The 19,091-nt window shown below is 36.3% G+C and overlaps 1 protein-coding gene and 1 non-coding gene across 4 annotated transcripts in view; one reads left to right on the forward strand and one right to left on the reverse strand.

The window, feature by feature from the left end:
• LOC131439313 (mucin-5AC) overlaps positions 1 to 18,368 on the reverse strand; it is a 309,210-nt gene extending 290,842 nt beyond the window's left edge. For all 3 annotated transcript variants that reach the window (XM_058610194.1, XM_058610193.1, XM_058610192.1), the window contains exons 1-2: positions 18,053 to 18,368; positions 4,223 to 5,358 (exon numbers count right to left, since the gene is read on the reverse strand). The gene's annotated coding sequence lies outside the window, so the exon portion shown is untranslated. The remainder of the gene's footprint in view (positions 1 to 4,222; positions 5,359 to 18,052) is intronic.
• On the forward strand, positions 134 to 206 carry Trnat-ugu (transfer RNA threonine (anticodon UGU)). The gene has a single exon. It is a non-coding gene; the product is annotated as a tRNA-Thr (tRNA).
• Positions 18,369 to 19,091: the final 723 nt, after the last annotated feature.

Raw genomic sequence — 19,091 nt, forward strand, 5'->3', positions numbered from 1 at the left:
TGGTCTCGAATTTAGTTCCACAACGCAGATTCAGTAATCAGTTCAGCAATCAAGAATTAAGTTTTAGAATTCAGCTTCAGAATTCAGTTCCAGAATCTAACATCAAAATTTAGAACTCAGATTCAAAAATGTGGCCTCTTTAGCTTAGTAGGCAGAGCGCTGGTCTTGTAAATCAGAGGTCGTGAGTTCGATTCTCACAGGAGGCATTGTTTTTGTGTATGTGCTTCTGTGCGTAATTCCTTATGCTGCCAAATTGCTTCTAATAAGATGGAAAGATAGTGGCCTCGGTCATAACGCAAGGTAGTAAAAAAGAAAGATTACCGGTTGTATTATATATAATAAACGAAAGTGAAAATAATCAGACTAAGTTCTCACATTTCGATTGGATTTAAAAGTTTTTCATCAAATCATCATTTCGAGAGGCTCAAACGCAAAAATCACTTTCAGCGTTTTTGCAATTTTAGCAACATCATAAACTTCAGACCAAGGAAAGTTTTGGTTTCTGTTAATTTGTGTTGTAAAGTTTTTTTTTAATTTGGTTGTGCTTTGATTTCTTATTACTTCTATGTACAGATTTTCTATACAGGTTTTTGATCCCCCGATACAATTCGCAAATTTTTCCTCTGAAAAATGCAGATTTTAATGTGGACTCTGTTTTCGACTGTAATCAATTGAACAAAAAAATTGAAGAAAAAAGTTTGGCACATTTCAGAAGATAGTCAAGCTAAATTTTGGAAAAACAAAGCATGCCAAGAGGTTTTTCGTAATTAAGTCTACATGTACAAAAAAATCTAAGAGGGTGCTGCCAACAATTGTTCAAGTTGGCATTTATACAGTGAGCATCTGTGGACGATTGGACTACACTCAAAAAAAATAATCACATCATAGTTACGTGAAAAGTTATGTGAATAATTTCCACTGTACTTTACACATATCAGGTTGTTCTTATTTTCGTATCATTCACGCTCCAAAATATCTGTTTTTGTGCCCAATTCTCGCCATTTGCGGGAAGTTTTACTTTTCTGTAACAATTCGAAAAAATGCAGCTGAAGCGCATCGAATGCTCTCAGAAACTTACGGTGATGCTGCTCTGAGTAAAAGAACGTGTCGGGAGTGGTTTCAACGTTTTTAAAAATGGTGATTTCGATGTCGAAGACCAACATGGTGGTGGAAGAGAAAAAACCTTCAAAGATGAACAACTAGAAGCATTGCTTGATGAAGATTCGTGCCAAACCCAAGAAGAGCTTGCCGAATTGTTGGGAGTGAGTCAGCAAGCCATTTCAAAACGTCTCAAGGCCCTGGGCATGATTCAGAAAGAAGGAAACTGGGTGCCGTACGAGTTGAAACCGAGGGACATCGAGCGCCGTCTATTTGCATGTGAGCAACTGCTTCAAAGACAAAACCGTAAGGGGTTTTGAATCGTAACTGGTGATGAAAAGTGGGTTCGATACGATAATCCTGAACGCAGAAAATCATGAGGAAAGCCCGGGCATGCTACTTCATCGAAGGCAAAACCGAATATTCACGGCGCCAAGGTTATGATTCGAATTTGGTGGGATTAGCTCGGTGTGATTTACTACGAGCTGTTAAAACCGGGTGAAACCATCACAGGAGATCGCTACCGAACGCAACTGATGCACCTTAGTCGCGCGCTAAAAGAAAAGCGGCCACAATATCAAGAGCGACATGACAAAGTCATCCTCCAACACGACAATGCTCGGTCTTACGTCGCAAAAGTGGTCAAAAAGTACCTGGAAACGCTGAAATGGGAAGTCTTGCCCCACCCGCCGTATTTCCCAGATGTCGCCCCTTCTGACTTCCACATATTCCGTACGATCCCTGGCAGATCAACATTTTCAATCCTTCGAAGAGTTGGCAAAATGGATTGGTTCATGGATAGCGTCAAAAGAGGACTCCTTTTTTCGAGCCGGGATCCGAAAATTGCCGGAAAGATGGGAGAAAGTTGTCGCTAGCGACGGACAACACTTTGAATAATACATATGTGAGCACTTTTTCACAATAAAGCAACGGCGGAAGCAAAGTTGTACACCTGATAGGTTTTAATGGACTGGTATTTAGAAGACGATCAATGCAAAATCCATTAAAAGTTACGGAATTCATAGATAAAATTAAGTGTAGCGTTCATTTCACATTTATCATCAGTTCATATCTCATTTAGATACTAGAGAATTGTTATTCTAAATATTGGTTGAAGTCCCGTCGAGATTTTCTCAGATTTTTATATGAATCAATAGGATTCTTACCATGAAAAAAAATCCTTTATTTAAGTAAAATAGCGCAGAGGATCAATGACTGTAAAAACCACCAGCAACCGATAAGAGTGAGTTTGTATGGCTGACAGAACCGGTATACATGTTGACATGTTAAATCAAAATCACAATTCTTTTTGCTTTGTAAGGAGTGTATCGAAAATAAGCTATCCACATACATTTGTGTTGTACGCATGTATTTGTGATGGTTTTTTATGCTCAGATCACAGCATACTGTGCGTTTGGCTGTTAGCTTTCGTTTGTTTACTTGTTTGTGCGATTGAAATTCTGCGTTTTCTAAATGACGCGTATTGAAAAGGAAGTGAATATTAAGGTTCTGGACACATGACTAAGTGAGAAGAGTGTTAAAACCATCATTAATAAGTTTGGGGAAAACTATTCTTTGGATGAGCTACCAGGAAAAGGCAGAAAACCCGGTTCTTCCAACCCGAAACTGGACCAGAAATTGGTATCTCTAATCATGAAGAACAAATCAATGTCATTACGTGATTTGGCCAAAAAAACAGGAACGAGTGTCGGAATGATCCAGCGTAACAAGAGGCGAAATCACCTGAAGATCTACAAGAGGCAAAAAACTCGTAACTAAGTGTAGAACAGAAAAAGCGAGCTGCAACAAGGGCTGAGAAATTGTATTCGCGTTTTTTGCAGTGCCCGGATGCATGCGTTTTGATGGACGATGAGACTTATGTGAAGGAGGACTCAAAAACCATTCCAGCTTCATAATACATTACTTTCGTCGTTGGGGAGAATGTGAGCGATGCGGACAGGTCGATTCAAGTGGAGATATTCGGTCGAAAGGTACTGGTATGGCAAGCAATATGTTCCTGAGGTTTGAAGTCAACCATTTTTTACACTACCGGTACAATAAATGCAGAAATCTATCGATCTGAGTATCTCCAGAAGAGATTGCTGCCTTTATATAAGAAGCATAGTACACCTCGACTGTTTTGGTCGGATTTAGCGTCGGCCCACTATACCAAAACAACTCTCAATTGGCTTGCGGAAAAAGGTATAAATTCCGTTGAGAAAAATATCAATCAACCAAATTGTCCTTAGCTTCGACCCATCGAACCTTAATGTGCAATAGTGAAGAGTGTCTTCAAGAAGACTGGTAAGGCAGCTGAGAACATGCAGGAGTTCAAAAAAATTTGGGCTCAAGCGTCCAAAAAAAGCGATGCAACACTTGTCCGAAACTTGATGAAGAGCGTTCGATCAAAAGTTCGAAAATTCGTGCAGGAATAACTTAAATTTCATCCTGCTTTCATTATGCTCAAGTTTAACCTCGTACAATAAAGGATAAATTTTTAGTTTGAATAAAATATCGTTTTTTATCATAATTTGAAAAAAAAATTTGTGGATAGCTTATTTTCGATACACTCCTTAGGAAAAAATTTTAACTAAGAAAACATTCTAGCAAATTTTTAAACTACTTGTACTTGATGGACTCACTGTTGGCCATTTTTTTTTCAAATTTTTCGACGTGACCAAACGTCACGTAAACCTTATGTTATGATTCTATTCATTTTAAGAGATGTTCGCATAACATTTATTTTCGTCACGTGATATATTCAATTTGTCATTTAAAAAATGTAAATTTTTATTTGAGTGCACTAGGATTGCTTTTGACACATCGTTTCCCTTAGCTTCAGGGTAGCTCAATGTCAGAGCAGTTACACAGCAGCGCCTTAATGGACTGCTACTGTTTGGCAAAATGTCAATTTCGTCATTGCATTCTGTTTCTCATTTGATGCTGATAATCAACTAAACCTAATTGATGGCAACTTTACTCATTCTTTTGCTTGAAATGAAGCATTTAGTGTATCAAAACGAAAAGGAATTCGATTTCAAAAATCGATTTTTGTCATCTATGTCATTCTATCGTTCGTTCGAATACAAACCAGAATAAAGAGAATCAAACATTCAATAATTACATTTCTGCTCCAGCGAAGGTATCTCCATAGCACCGAGTTCCCACGGCTAATGCCGCCGGATTCAGAGATGGCTTTTCCTACACGCACCGACGCACATCACATCGGTGAGTTCATCGCTTGTTTGTGCACCCGAATCACTGATCAACACAATCAACGCAACAATCTTCTTCGGTAACTTCAATGCTCACCCGTTGTTAGGTCGCGAACCCCTCAATTAATCGCTTCACTTCGGATCACTCTCTCTTTCTCTCAAATGGTTCGCCCTATGCCCTATGCTACACTCGGTGCAATCGAAACGTAATTAGATTCCGATTTACACTAATCGCTTTTATCGCACTGATGAGTCGCCGGTTGTTATTTTTTCTTCAAACACACAACAATACACCGACGTCAAAAAGTGAAGTCGTTTAACAAAGCAGTGATCAATCGATCACTCACTTTTCCTTAATTTTCGAACAATTCGATTTAACCAGTCGTAGGAATTCTTCGATCGCCGTTCCAACACCAAAACCCGCAGACACCACTGGCAAAGTTTCACTCGTTGGCAGCTGCGCAAATTCCAAACATGTGTTATCACAATCTGCACATCTTCTCGATCCACTCGATCACGTCACAATCTTTGGCTTTACCGTGGGGAGCCTCGTAGAAATTTCCACATTTCCACGGTTATTTTCTTTCTGCCTCCCTCACTGAAACGCATACTCACTCACACCAACACAAACACTGGAACAGTCGGGGTGTTACTCCACTCAGCTGCAGTCCACCAACAAAACAACAACCACTTTGCTTTGCACGTTGGTCAAGATCCTCACAGCTCTCCATTCACGAACATGCACTCGTTTTGCGAAAACAGATGTAAACGAAAGGAAAAACGATCGGTGAAAGAGGCTAAACCGACTTGCAAGCGTTCATTAATTTATTTTCACTTGTATTTTTCTTATTCTTCTTCTTTTTCTTCAATTGCTTCTTGCTTGATTGCTTTCCCTGCTCGATGTAACTGCATTTGGCAGTTCGTTGTGTGTGTGTGCAGTATGGGAATTGCACTGGGGCGGTGTCTTCGAAATTGAACCGCCGCTGCGATGACTCCTCCGTTCCACACGGTTCCACGGGCGGGATGTTTTTACAAGGCTTCAACTCTGTAAGAAAGTATGGAAAACAACGATCAACATGGTGAAAATAGGATCAATTGCATAAAGAAAAAAAAAAACAAAACCGAAACCTAAACGAACTTAAATGTTTACTACAAGACAAGTTTGGTTGAAAAAAGTATACGGCTCTGGTGGAGCTACCAGAGCTCGCTAGCCGAATTCGATTGCAGCGGTAAAATGAGCAGAAAGTGAAATCATTTCATCAAATAATTTTTTGTAGAAAGGGTTAAAAGCTTCTTCGATACGAGGTAAAACATAAAATTCTCAAACAGTACATAGAACGTTGCCAATCGTTGCAGGTCAATATTTAATACAACATTAAAAGAAAAGTTCTTGAAACATCGCAAAACTTAGATGTTGAGTTGATACACAAATTACAAAAAATAAATTCCAGCATCTTAAGATGTGTGTTTGTCGTCCTCACTGAAATTTAGTTTAGAATCCAACCTTTTGGCGATCGTTTTTCATAAAAAAAACAGTTTGACAGATAAATACTGACTAAAAGTAAATCGGCGTGTCACTTCTATAGACAACAAACAACATGGGCAAATTTGATCAAAGCAGTCATTTGCGTTCGTTCAGAAATAACGTCAATGTGCTGGAGAGGCCAAAAACAAATGTGAAAACGAATCAGTGTACCTACAAAAATATCAGTAACCAGGGATCGCCAACTGCACAGCAAGGTGTTGAAGTGCGTTCAAGCCAACCCCGGTTTTTCGATTTGAGATATGGCCAGAAGGTACAACACCAACTTTCAAACAGTCAGCCAGTAGCCATCCGAAGCTGTACCTGAAGCCAAATTCAATTGCCAACAGAGTGCGCCAGGCTCTTGCACGACCGGCTGCACTTTAATCGATGACGAAACAAACTCGATTTTGAGCAGCTTCCCGGTCAAAAGTTTTACATCGCATCGAAAATTCAAGTTCGTGTTTGCCGACAAGCGACAACGAAGAAGGCCATGATTTGGTTGTTGGCATCTGGGCGATGACATCCCGCAGCAAAGTCATCTTTTGGCCAGCTGTCATTACTCCAAGTTAGTTCCGCCGTGGTTGGCTGCTAACAAGTTGGATTTTGTCCCCAAGCCAATGAGCCCTCCAAATTTCCAATCGAAAAATATAGAGCAATTTCAAAGCAGTAATTTCGACGAAGGGGCGAGTCAGTCAAGGGCATCCAGCAAATGCGGACAAATTGGAAGAAAAGCGCTGTTTCCGCAAAGTTTTAATAAAAGTACTGTTGAGTAACCATTTATGGACTTTTTAAACTTATGGAATCACGAATTACAATTAATGCATAGGGGAAAGGTGGGTAATAGTGCGCATCTCATTGTGAGCTCTTGTTACTTACAATAAATATTAAGATTTAGCATAATTAACTTTATTCGACTTCATTTCACATTCCCTATTAATCTTATATACCAATACGACAGACGTAAATATAAAATCAGTCATTAGAAAATAAGCTATAGATTTATTTCTAACAGAATCACGTTTTTTTTTTTTTTGTTTAGTAACAGCTTTTCGACCCAAACGAAGTTATCATCGAGCATTCCGGGTATTACTGCTCGTAAGCAACATAACTGCCGATAACCCGCGATGACTGCCTTGAAGAACACCCGGATTTTCCTGAGAAAGCTGCATCTTTCTCAGGCAAACTCTGGTGTTCTTCAAGATAGTTATCTTGGGCCCTTTTTATTTTTACTCTAATTACATTGTTTGAAGTTGTCCCATCTTATTGAAGATCTAGAAGAAGGAAATTTTCCCAAGAAATAGTCATCGACTTTGACTGTCATAGTGTGTGAAATTTTAAACCGATTCGATTTCGATGAGTTTTGACACATCTCATAAGGAGGTTACCTTACAAAAAAGGCTTCCTACCTTTACGCGTTCACGAGATTCCATAACATTTTAAGACTGTGGTCCCACTCACGAATTATGCTAACTTTTAGTTAAATTTTGACAGTCCAGCAGTTATTTTGTCGTTGTCAAAAACAACCCTGCTCGAATACATGATTATTTTTGAAAGCTCAACAGTTACTTTCCGATACTGAAAAAAAATCTGATTTTAGATTGTGTTGTTTCTTTTTATTCTATCAGTCAAAGAAAATTAAAAGTTTCAATACAATGTCACACGAAGTAAGTTTTTCTCGAAGTACTTCTGACGTTCTCTGAATTGCAATAATCATACCACTTGATATTATTCTATTTTCAGTGTGAAATAAACCCACATAACTTTCCATCCGTCAAACTTGGGAATGGGCACCAGTTAAAGTAGAATTCGATAAAAAAATACTGGTCAACTATCAAATTTTAGTTAAGTTTGAATAATTCGCGAGATGGTTCACGGCCTTAGGTAGGTTTTAAGATTGTTCTGAATGCAACATTGAAGGGTCTTGTGAAGGCAAACCATGGATAATGCCAAATCAACAGTGTTAAGCTGCCATATTATGGTTGGCCAGGAAGACGACGAAGACCAACAAGACCTAAGTCTGGTAAAACATCTAAAGGTACGGAAAAATGACACAATCGTAAATCACGATGGTTGCCATCAACAAGTGCCTTCAGATAAACTACTCACCTTGCAATCAAAACTCACAGGGACAAGATCACTGGAGCTTAAACCATCCTATGGAGATTTTTTGAATCATTCTGATGACCAGACTAAAACACCAAAGGTATTAGTGACAACAAGGTGGTGTTTGGAGAAATAGTCGGAAAAAATTTCCAAAGTAGTCGTATCCACAAACCTTATGTGATGTGTCAAGAAGCTAACATCCGGTTACGGAACTGAGACCCAATGAAATAATGAAGTAAAAAATAATGATTGCGGAAAATTCAGTTAAAAAAACGTAATTAATCCACCTAGCAGTGAGATGATACCTTTTTTTTTATCAATCCGCATGTGTTTTTTGCATGAATATTCTTCGGTGTTTAAGTTTTCATTACATTATTTTAATGACCGTCGTTTTAAGCGAAAATTTGAGATTGTAATCACTCATTAATCTGTAATGTCGAAACTGCAAATACAATCGAATTTAAATCTAGAAGTGTGATAATCGATTAAACATGCCATGATATGTAAGTTCCACTTTAGAGTTTACGGTAATTTAAGGTACTTCCAGAGCCGGTATTCAGGAACCAGCATAACCCAAACCGATTCGTATGGCCATATGACGAATAAATTACAGTTTTGAGTACAACTTTGAAGCCTAATTGGATAAAATTCATTAATTTTTGTATGTATGTATAAAACTAATTATTTTGTATATAAGTTTAATTCAATTTGAATTTTTGTTTCTGAAATTTGATTAGGCTGTTTTTGAGAAAACGATTGAGCTTTGAGAAACGATTCGATACTGGAACCGGAATTCGAAATTAGGTGTAGCCGAAGTCAGACAAATTCACCTGAATAGCTGTATAGTTTACATTTGTTTCAAAATATTTGAAAATCAGTGAAGACATCTTTGAGAAATCATAGCACGAATTAAATTTTTAGGTGCTTTCTGAATCGACAACTGAATACCACTAAAACTGAAAAAAGTTAATTTTTTTTATCAACTATCCAAATCTGCTAACCCGATAAACCTGACTAATTTATGTGGAATAGACATTTTTATACTAATCACCCTGTATCCCCGAAACCGGAAGTTGGATCTGACTGAAGAGCAAGATGTTTTAAAGAATCTTGAAACTTTTCATTTGCATCTTAGATGATTCTTAGATTTCATTTGAATCTTAGATCGGTTCAGCCATCTACGAGAAGAATGAGTTACACAATTTTGATATCGTTTCATATATCATCCTGTAGTTCCGGAACCAGAGGTCGAAACCAAACATAATTCAGGAACTTTGTTTGGGAGCATACGAATTTTCGTATGAATCTGAATTTGTAGAAAAGAAATTTTCAGAGAAAATGGAGTGAAATTATTTGTCACACACGCATTTGCTGATCTCGACGAACTGATTCGAATGGTATATGGATGTTATGTTCTTCCAGCATTTATTACTGTAAGTTAAAACAATATAATTAAAAAAAAATCTCCCAACATCTGGTTTATATATGTCATATTCGAATGATTATGTTGCCAAAAACGAGCCGTGCTAAAATCGGTCCGAGGCAAATTGTCATGAAAAAGGATGCTGTACACAGTCTTTTTGGTACTTAGAAACAATTGTATGTAACAGAATAAAAAATCGTGTTTACCGTTGCTCCTAAGCATTGCTTTGTCATACAGCGCTCAAAACTCCTACTGCTGGAATAGGGGGAAAAGTCGTTTACACAAAAATTTCGATATCTCCGTTAAAAATGGACGGATTTTAACAATCTATGGCTTGTTGAATAGGTATTATCGTGCGGAATCTAAGTCTGAAAACATATTCTGTTTTCAAGGTCAATTGTGACAGATACTGTCAAAAAACTGAAAATTTTGACATAAAACTTCGAATAACTCAAAAAGTAAACATCCGATCTCAAAACCATTCAATAGCGTTTTGGGTGACGGGGAGACCTTTCATTTGCGACTAGTTTGATCAAAATCGGTCCAGCCATCTCTGAGATCTCGACCTCTTAGTTGACAACACACACACACAGACATTTGCTCAGTTCGTCGAGCTGAATCGATTGGTATATGTCATTCGGCCCTCCGGGCCTTGGAAAAATTTTCGAAAGTTTGAGCGAATTCTATACCTATTTTTTATATATATAAAAAAAGGTAAAAATGTATTAATAACTATTACAGTTTAGTTTTTTTCGAATACAGCATTTGAACATGAAGCACAATCGTTGAAGATGCTTTTTCAAGTATTTGCTTAATTTGCTACATCTAAAGCACGGCATACACCTTTCTATTGTAATGCATCCTAAAACTTCACAGAAAAAAATTATGAATTTTACAGGTGACATAATTCCCCAAAACGAAGCGGTTCATAACTACTTAACTTGTCAAATGACGCAATATTCCATTTGTACAGAATTTAACAGGCTTCGAGTTTAATTTGCACTCGGCAGATGTGTGCTTCTGTGGTTCAGTCGATTAACCGACGTGCTTTGCGATCTAATGTTTCTCGATTCAAGTTGCGCTGGTGCAGTCGATCTTTTGTTTTTCTATTTCATTCAATTTCAAGTTGTGTAATTTTCCAATCACACAATTTCACAAGTTCTTGAATATAAATTTGTGTGAAACACGACACATTTATCTGATAAAATGTCAAATCACATTATTTTTCCGAACTGTGTTAAGTTGTTTGTCAACTTTCCCAAAACTTTGCAAAACGATAAACAGCTGTATCTTTCGCGAAACAAAGTACCACTTTTAGAAGATGGTCGAATTTTACTGAATTTTTATCAACACTTTTCATTACGAATTGAAAGTGTCTTCGTCACGCGATTTATGGTTATGTTTATGCAATAAAATATCGATCTTTGTTGCGTTCATGTCTTTTTCAAATGATGTTTATTGTATGCAGGTAGTTAAATATTGCAAATGTTACAATCTTTCATTATTAACGAAAAATTGTTGAGAGTTTTCGAAGTATTTCGTTGTCAAAAAGCGAGTTTGCTGCTCAGAAGTAGACTTTTGGTCAATAGAACGGTATTGGTTGAGTGCTATCGCCTTCTGCGATAGTAGCAGAATGAGAGGAAGCGAATTGCTTTGTATGCAATCACTCATTTGAAACGCAAAAACATTTAAAAAAAAAGAATCATTCAAATAGATCAAGTATTTCGGTTTGAAGTCCTATTGCTAAAATGTATTCAAAACCCTTAACGGGATTCAAATTGTCTTCAATTTAAACAGACTTCTGGTCCACTTGTTTAAATAATATTCCTTTAATCATTCATCGATTAGGATTTTTCATCCCATCACGCAGAGAAATGGATCTTGCTTATAATAACAAATCAGTTAATAGATTTTTAAATCTGATTTATGTTGATTCCAAAATATTCGTTCCAGCTGATTTTATTGTTGAAATTAATCACCTATGTATTGCATATCAACGAAAGTTTAGTTGATTTTCTGCTTTACCTGTATGTTTGATTCATTTTTCAAAATTTAATTCATTTTATCTATGATACTATTTATGTAATGATACAGCAAAGTTTACTATTTATATTAATTATATCAGTTTTATTTCTCATTAATCAGAGCAATTTTATTATCCGTGAATGAACAAAAACGTTTGTACGCGTTTCATAAGTGAATTATTTACTATGTTTCGTTTTTTGTGGCTCTTCAACATTCTAAACGTAAGTATTGATAATTAATAATATTAGAAACTGAATAACATTCCATAACACGTTTTCTTCACAGCAAAAATTTTATGCAGTTTATCTCTATCTTGATCGGACTAAAAGAGTACCGAATCATTGGATATTACTAAAAGTAATACACCAAGGCTTGTAAATAATTGGGATGTCATAAATGTGAGTAATTGGAATTGCTAAAAATACATAAATCGAAGGAAAGTGTTCCAAAAACAAGGCTTATTATTTATTATTTTGAAGACATCATTTTATTCTTAAAAACAAAGCTAAATGTATGATTTTTCAAACAAAAGCGTAAGTTGAAATACAAATCATACAAATCAAATTAATATCTTATCATTTATTTCAACTACTAAGATTATAAATTCAAAGCCCTACAATTGTTGCCATTCTCTAAAGTTAGTTCATTTTAAACTGACTTTGCAAGGTAAATGTACTTTGAAATTGTTTGTCAAAAAATTCACTGGAACGCACAAGTAAAATATTTGTTATTGTTATCAAAATATTTATTGAAACAAATCCACTGAGAAATTTGAATATTTAGTTTTGTAGTTTCACGTAACAATATTTGCTATATAGGGGAAAGTGTTATAAAAGTCCCCTGCTGGCCAAAACGCCCCCCTTCCTTTTTTAAGTATTCAAGACTTTTCTTAACAAAAGTTTTATCTCTAATATTATATTTTCGTAAGATCTTTCTGGTATGCAAGTTTGGCAGTTGTGGTTTGCTGGAAAATATGAAAAAACTGAAAATATCATTAGATAGCTTTTCGATGTAAGGTTTTGCTTCGACTAAACAAGCATATTAATCGTGTAAAACGTCTAATGGTCGGTTGTAACTTAGTATTTAACTTTCAGCAGTGCTAATGTCTCTATTTACAGTATAAATATTTAGAGAAACAAAGTCACTTCTTTGATATACGAATTTTCTCATAACAATCACTTTATGGACATTATGTCCCACCTTCGATTTGCTTTCCAATTGTAATTAATTGATTATGCAATTGATTTCTGATGCAAAGAATATCTTCTTTATCTGCTTTTCTTCTATAACGACATTTCAAGGGGCTTATTGCATCATTGTTGTGGGGCATACCACTGATTTGTTGTGAGGCATATTATACGGTTGCTTTATGCCAACGGCAAGCGAAAAAACTGAGAATGTGGTTGTTTTGGAAAATGTGTTTATATCAATCAATTCTCATCACTTCTTCCGAAATCATTGAAAATTATGTTCCTCAGACGTATTGCAAATACATACATTCTCGAAGAAAATATATCAGTACATTTAAAAATATCTCAATGTTTTCTTAAGGGGGGCATATTATAACACTTTCCTGAAACGAAATTTTATTTTGTCGCAATATCAATAGAATAAATAGTTGCATGAAACGCAAATTTGGTTCTGATTCCGAATTCCGGACTAAAGCTTTTGGCATGTATAAAAAACTCATGGAAACATAATTTTCTGTAATATTTCTTCTTCTTCCTCTTCTTCTAGAGAAGAGGAGTCTCTTCTTCTTCTTCTTCTCTAGTGAGCTGACTTTTGAAGTCTACACGGAGAAAAATCTCTGGTACTATCAACCATATTGAAGGATACTTCAATTTAATTCCTACATTGAAATTTGCACAACCATGTTTTTGATTTACTTTGACTGACTATGAACTTCGAAATAAACTGGAGTACAAGGTTGTTTTTAGCTCCGATTTTAACGTATTTTCAACAAATATTCGTTTAAAACAACTATAATTATGGTTGTTCCAGTTTGACAGCTGAAAACTCTTAGGTAAATTCAACCATACTTCACAACTTATTTCAAACAAAGTTTGGATTACACATACTGTGATTTATTTTTGAAATGAGCAACAAAATAGTGAGTGCAATCATTACTTTTTGTTGATTCAAAGAAAAAATTTGTTCAAAGGAAATGAGAAGTTTTGAGGTAGAACGCTCTAGTTATGGTTAAGGGAATGAAATGAATTTTATTTTTACGTTTATATTTTACACATAATTACATAAATTACATTACTATTATTATTTCATTCATTTGGCTTCTCCAATATATGTTTCCGCTCAGTCATTGCAAAAACTGAACTTAGTTATGGCGGCTTTACGTCAAACAACTAAAATTAATAAATCGTTATTACTATTATTGTATCCAATGTTACTTACTACTACTGATCTAGCTGTAGTGCTTATTTCACACGATTGCAAGTGTTTTTATTTTATATTTCTCGCAGAGCAGTAGAAGCGCATTATCGTCATTGAAAAATATTTCCGTTATTTTGAAAATATCAATGGTATCGCTGCATATTTTACTACTTTCAAAAAACAATTCCCTGATTGATAAACACATTTGCACAGTTCAACTAACACTTTTTACAATATAAAATCACTTCAAAAACAATGGAAACTGAGATGACACGAAAACTAAACACAACCGAGAAGAAGCGAGCTAACGATAAAAGCAACCGAAGCAAACTGAAAAACTATTTTATTTTGACTTAATCGTCAGGTTGGTATTCACCTAACCGAAAATTTAGGTTATTTATACTCAACACATATGTTGATTCAAAGTGATATATTATATTGAACTGATGTAATATGTGCATCATCCAACAAGCTGAATTTTGTTTGGAACAACTTCGAATATGATTTAAAATATCCAATTTTTGTGGTGTAATCAAACATTTTCAATCTTACAACAATAATATTAAATGAGTTGAAATTTATTGTAATAATTATTTGGATCAATATGAATCATTGGTTTGAAACAGACAATTTTTAATTTAGCTCAATAAACATTCGACATTGAATGTCAACAATACAATTAGTTGTTTCAAACTAGGCCAATTCCTCTCTGTGTATGAGCTCTTTATAAAGGGCTAAGTTGCCAAGACTATAAAGCCCTGTAATATTTAGCGTACGCGCATTGCTAGAACGTTTACTTTGCTAACGAATCGCTAGAGTAAGGCCGGTGAACACTGCGACTCGATTTGACAAGTAGGCATTGCATTTTTACTAACAACATTCATGCAGTACAAGTTTCAGCGGCACGTGTGCGTTTATCATCAAATACTTACAATAGGATTTTGTTCGCTAAAAAAAAAGTTTTGTTGATTACATCCTGATGCCCCGTTTACACTTCTGCTGGCTGCCAGCATGCTGGTGTCAGTGTACTGCCCTCTTAGGAAAAAACGTTCAACTGTGGTCCAATGATCCAAAGTATTAGACCAACGAAGGACCACCGTTGAACGTTTTTTTCCTAAGAGGGCAGTACACTGACACCAGCATGCTGGCAACCAGCAGAAGTGTAAACGGGGCATGAACGCTACAAAAATCGCGTCAAGAAGACACTTTTGATTCAATTTGTTAAAAAAATGTTAACCTATGTTCTATTTGACTCATCAGTGTAGAGCAGTTCAAATTGACCTGCTTAGTGCTAAACTCGGTAGTTCAATTTGAACCGCTAAGCAGACGTAAAGTTTCTGGTATTTACAGAACACTTTTTGTTTTGCAACGGAGTGCAATGTCTTTTCTGACGTGCCGAACTATTTCTGGCCGATGCAGGTTTGGTCATTTAGGGGTTAGCCAAATTTGTGTTTAGCACTAAGCAGTTCAATGTGAATTGCTCTGCACTGATGAGTCAAAGACGAAACGTTAAAATAATAAGATATTTGAAGTAAATTTAAAAACAAAGATGGTAATTTCCTGCATGTCGATATTTTTCAAAAATCTTTCCATGTGAAGGGTTGAATAGGTTTGAAAAAAAATTTCACTCTTTTTCATTAATTCAAAGGAATTCAATGTGAATTAAAAATGTTTAAAGCAATCGTCCCATCCAATATTTCAACTATACCGCTGAAAATAATCTTCATCTCCAATTTCCAGATTTATGAGCTGGTAGATCACTGACTACCGGTTACTATTTACAGCAATCCGACCCTGCGGTAATGTTTCTGACATTACCCATCGAAACCGGGACGACTCATCAATGCACTATATATACAATTGAACTGATATTGCCAGTCAACAGTATTCTATTGCAAGTACCAAAGAAACATCAGAAAAAACATTGCGGTTTGATTTAAGTATCCAAAAATTGGCTCACAGAGTAGAATAAACTTTGAGCTTGAATAGCGATTCAAATTGTATTGCTATGTGGTGAAAGCAGTTCATTTGGAGCTGCTAAGCACTGAAAAATCGGCGACGAGACGTGAAGAATCTGCGGTTCGAATGTGCTGAATAGAGAATTGAACACATGTAAACTACGCGACAGACGTTTAACCCTTTATGCTAGGCTCCCCACCATACAATTCTTATTAGATTATTAATGACATGACAGACAGACTTCAATTAGAAAATGATTTTTGCATACTTTTCTCGATTTTTTTCAATTTTTGTGTATTGGTTTGAATGCGTTTGTTAACTTCAGGGTCTGGAATTAAGTTTCAGAACCAAACACCAGATTTCCAGAATCCAGATCAGTTCCAGATTCCAAGGTCAACCTTGAGTTGCAGAGTTCTGGAACTGAAACGAAATTTTAGAAGTTGACTCTAAGCCTGGGTTTCGGAACCGAAATCTGGAATTAAGTTCAGAATCTTGATTCTAGACCAGGACTTTAGAACTAAATTTCGTAAATGAATTCTGAATATTGAAACTGTATCCTGGTACTGAAATTGAGGTCAGAACTCAGTTCCAAATTTGCCAGCCCGCATTCAGTTTCAATCCTGGAATTTAAGACCGAAATACAGGACCAGAATTTAGAACCAAAATTTAGTTGTATTTCCGGTGTACGATTCTAAAATATATCCACAATCCAGGATCTGAATTAAGAATTTGGTCCCAAAACTCAGTTCTATTTTGCATTCTGGATTCTAGAACTGAATTTCAGAGCTGAATTCTGGATGTCGAATTTGAAAACTGAATCCTTAATCGTAATTCTGAAGCTAAAATTCTGCTGCATACCAGACCATAGTTCTGTGCTAGAATTCAGTGTCGAACCAGAATCGTAAACTGGGATTCAGTTCCAGAACACAAGTTCCGTGATCGGTTCAACAATCAGTTTTAGAATTCAGTTCCCGAGTTCAGGTTTAAAGTTCAGCTCCAGAATTTAGCATTAAAATTAAGTTTCAGAATTCAATTCTAGCATTCGGCTCCAAAATTCGTTTCCTAAATTTCAGATCCAGAATTCGGGTTCTTTAACATACAAAAAAACTGATTCATGCATTTTATTCGTATTCACGTCATCCGGTTATGTCTCAATCCGTCTTTTTTTTTTAATTTTAATGTTATCCGGTTGTGTTTCAATCCGTCTTTTTTTTTATTTTAAGTTGAATGAACCTTTGAACCCCCGATTCACAGATTTTCTGCTGACAACATTAAGAACATCTGTAACAGCACAAATACAACAAGTCATAGTCTCGGGACCAAAAGATGCATAAATGTCATTATGTATGCATGAAGCATTTCACGTGGTTGTATTAACTACTATGATAATTTCAACTATGGAAGCGAAGCTGCAGAATTTTGATTTTCGCACAGTATTGGAAGATGTTTTTCTCATTATTTTACAGTCCGAAAATATTGACCAAAACATTACACTTTCTAGCTTCACTGAACGATAACTAATAGACGTAAAACCAATTACGTTGCAGGATCTCTGAACCCACCGCAGCCTGAAACTGGTCGAGTTTGCTAATTCTTCCTACGACTCAGCTCACGGAATATCAAGAAGAGAAGTGTATATCACGGTTTATGACTTAGAATATGGCGTAATTTTGATGCGAAACAACAGTCATTTACGATGTTTCCATTTTTCTAGAACATGACCTTAACAATTCCAGCCATCGAGGATGGTAATAGTCCGATAGTGGCTGTTTCTGTGTACGAAGCAACAGTCTTATTGCCCAAGAACACCGCAATAATTCACAAGTTTCATTTTGTACTCGGTTCGAAACATTAGATTAACTCGATTTGCACATGTTTTATGTTTCACAATAGTATAAATTTTAATCGTCCGCACTTCATTCTCACCACAGCAAATCTTCGAGTTCACTGATAAGATATCCAACGAATCATCCACAGAAACAAAACAAAAACAAACAGCACCAATATAATCTGTTTTGTCGTCGACAAGAACTATTCGTTTCGGGGAAAAAAATTCCACTCTCGCGAAATTCCAAAACCATCAAAACAAGCCTGATTCCGTTTGGCCTGAACAGAAACGAAGACGACAGCGCATCAAGCAAAAAAAACCTGTTTGCCGAAATATAAAAAATAAAAAAAACCAACACCGTAATTCTTCGACTCGTCGCACACAACAGTTTTCTTCAGTCATTTAAAAAAAAGGCGGTGGCAACCATGCACTGAAGAAAATTCACATCGGAATAAACAGACCACAAAAAAAAACGAAAAATAACTTACGCGAGGGCTACACACAGCAGAAAGCACAACGATCACTTGCTTGATCATTTCCCAAAAAAAACAAAAACACATAAAACCAGCAGCACCCGTTCGTTCGTCGTTTGTTTTTACGGTTGTTATATTCGTTCAGCCGATTTGGATTTGGATTTCACTAGCAGGCACTAACTTCTCGCTGAAGGGATCGATTGTTTTTTTTTTATTTTCCTGTTATTTAACTCCGCTCCGCGAATAAATTCCGCGACGAGATCGCGTACGAGCGCAGCGACGATCCTTCCTTGGCGCTACCTTTCGTGAACTGGCTCCGACAGCAACTGATCCATCCGTTTGCCCGCATCGAAGAAGCGGCAGTAGCCTGCAGCAACCCACCACCCAACGAACGATCGAACGAACGAACGAACCGACCGATCATCGGAGCTTTTTTCTACAACCGAAGCAACCGCCATGCCATGCTGCTCTTCGGTACCGGCTTCGTTTTGTTTATGTTTTAGTTCGGGGTTTGAGAGCAGTTCTCCGGTCCAACGAGTAAGCTTTCGTACGATCGTGATTTGATATCAGCGCTGCTTAGGAGTTCGTGTATTTGTAAACTGAGATTATGTTGAACTAAATTTGTTTCATTGCACCTGTAGAGCAGTGCCTTTGGTGAACTAATAAATTCATTATTTTAAACGGTGATTTAAGCATTCGATCGATGTTGGTTGTAATTTTGCTGTTTGGTAAATATTAAGTTAAATTTGAAGCGCCATATTTACTATTAATTATCTACTATCTCTACTAAGAGCAAATTCAGGCTGTGAACCCTTTCGCGGTTAATTTTAACTTTTGGTTGAAATCTGACACTCGAGCGGTTAATTCGATGTTGTCAAAAATATCATTGCTCGAGAGCATGGTTATTTTTGACAAATCGATGGTTATTTCCCGACACTGAGAAAAATCTTGCAATGAAAATTCTAATATTAATTCTTTAGTTGAAATAATTTCCAGTGGAAAATAAACCCAAATTACTATCCTTCCGTCAAATTTTTAAAATGGGCCGCAGTTT

Source organism: Malaya genurostris, chromosome 3 (genome assembly GCF_030247185.1).
Source record: "Malaya genurostris strain Urasoe2022 chromosome 3, Malgen_1.1, whole genome shotgun sequence".
Classification (NCBI taxonomy): Eukaryota; Metazoa; Arthropoda; class Insecta; order Diptera; family Culicidae; genus Malaya; species Malaya genurostris.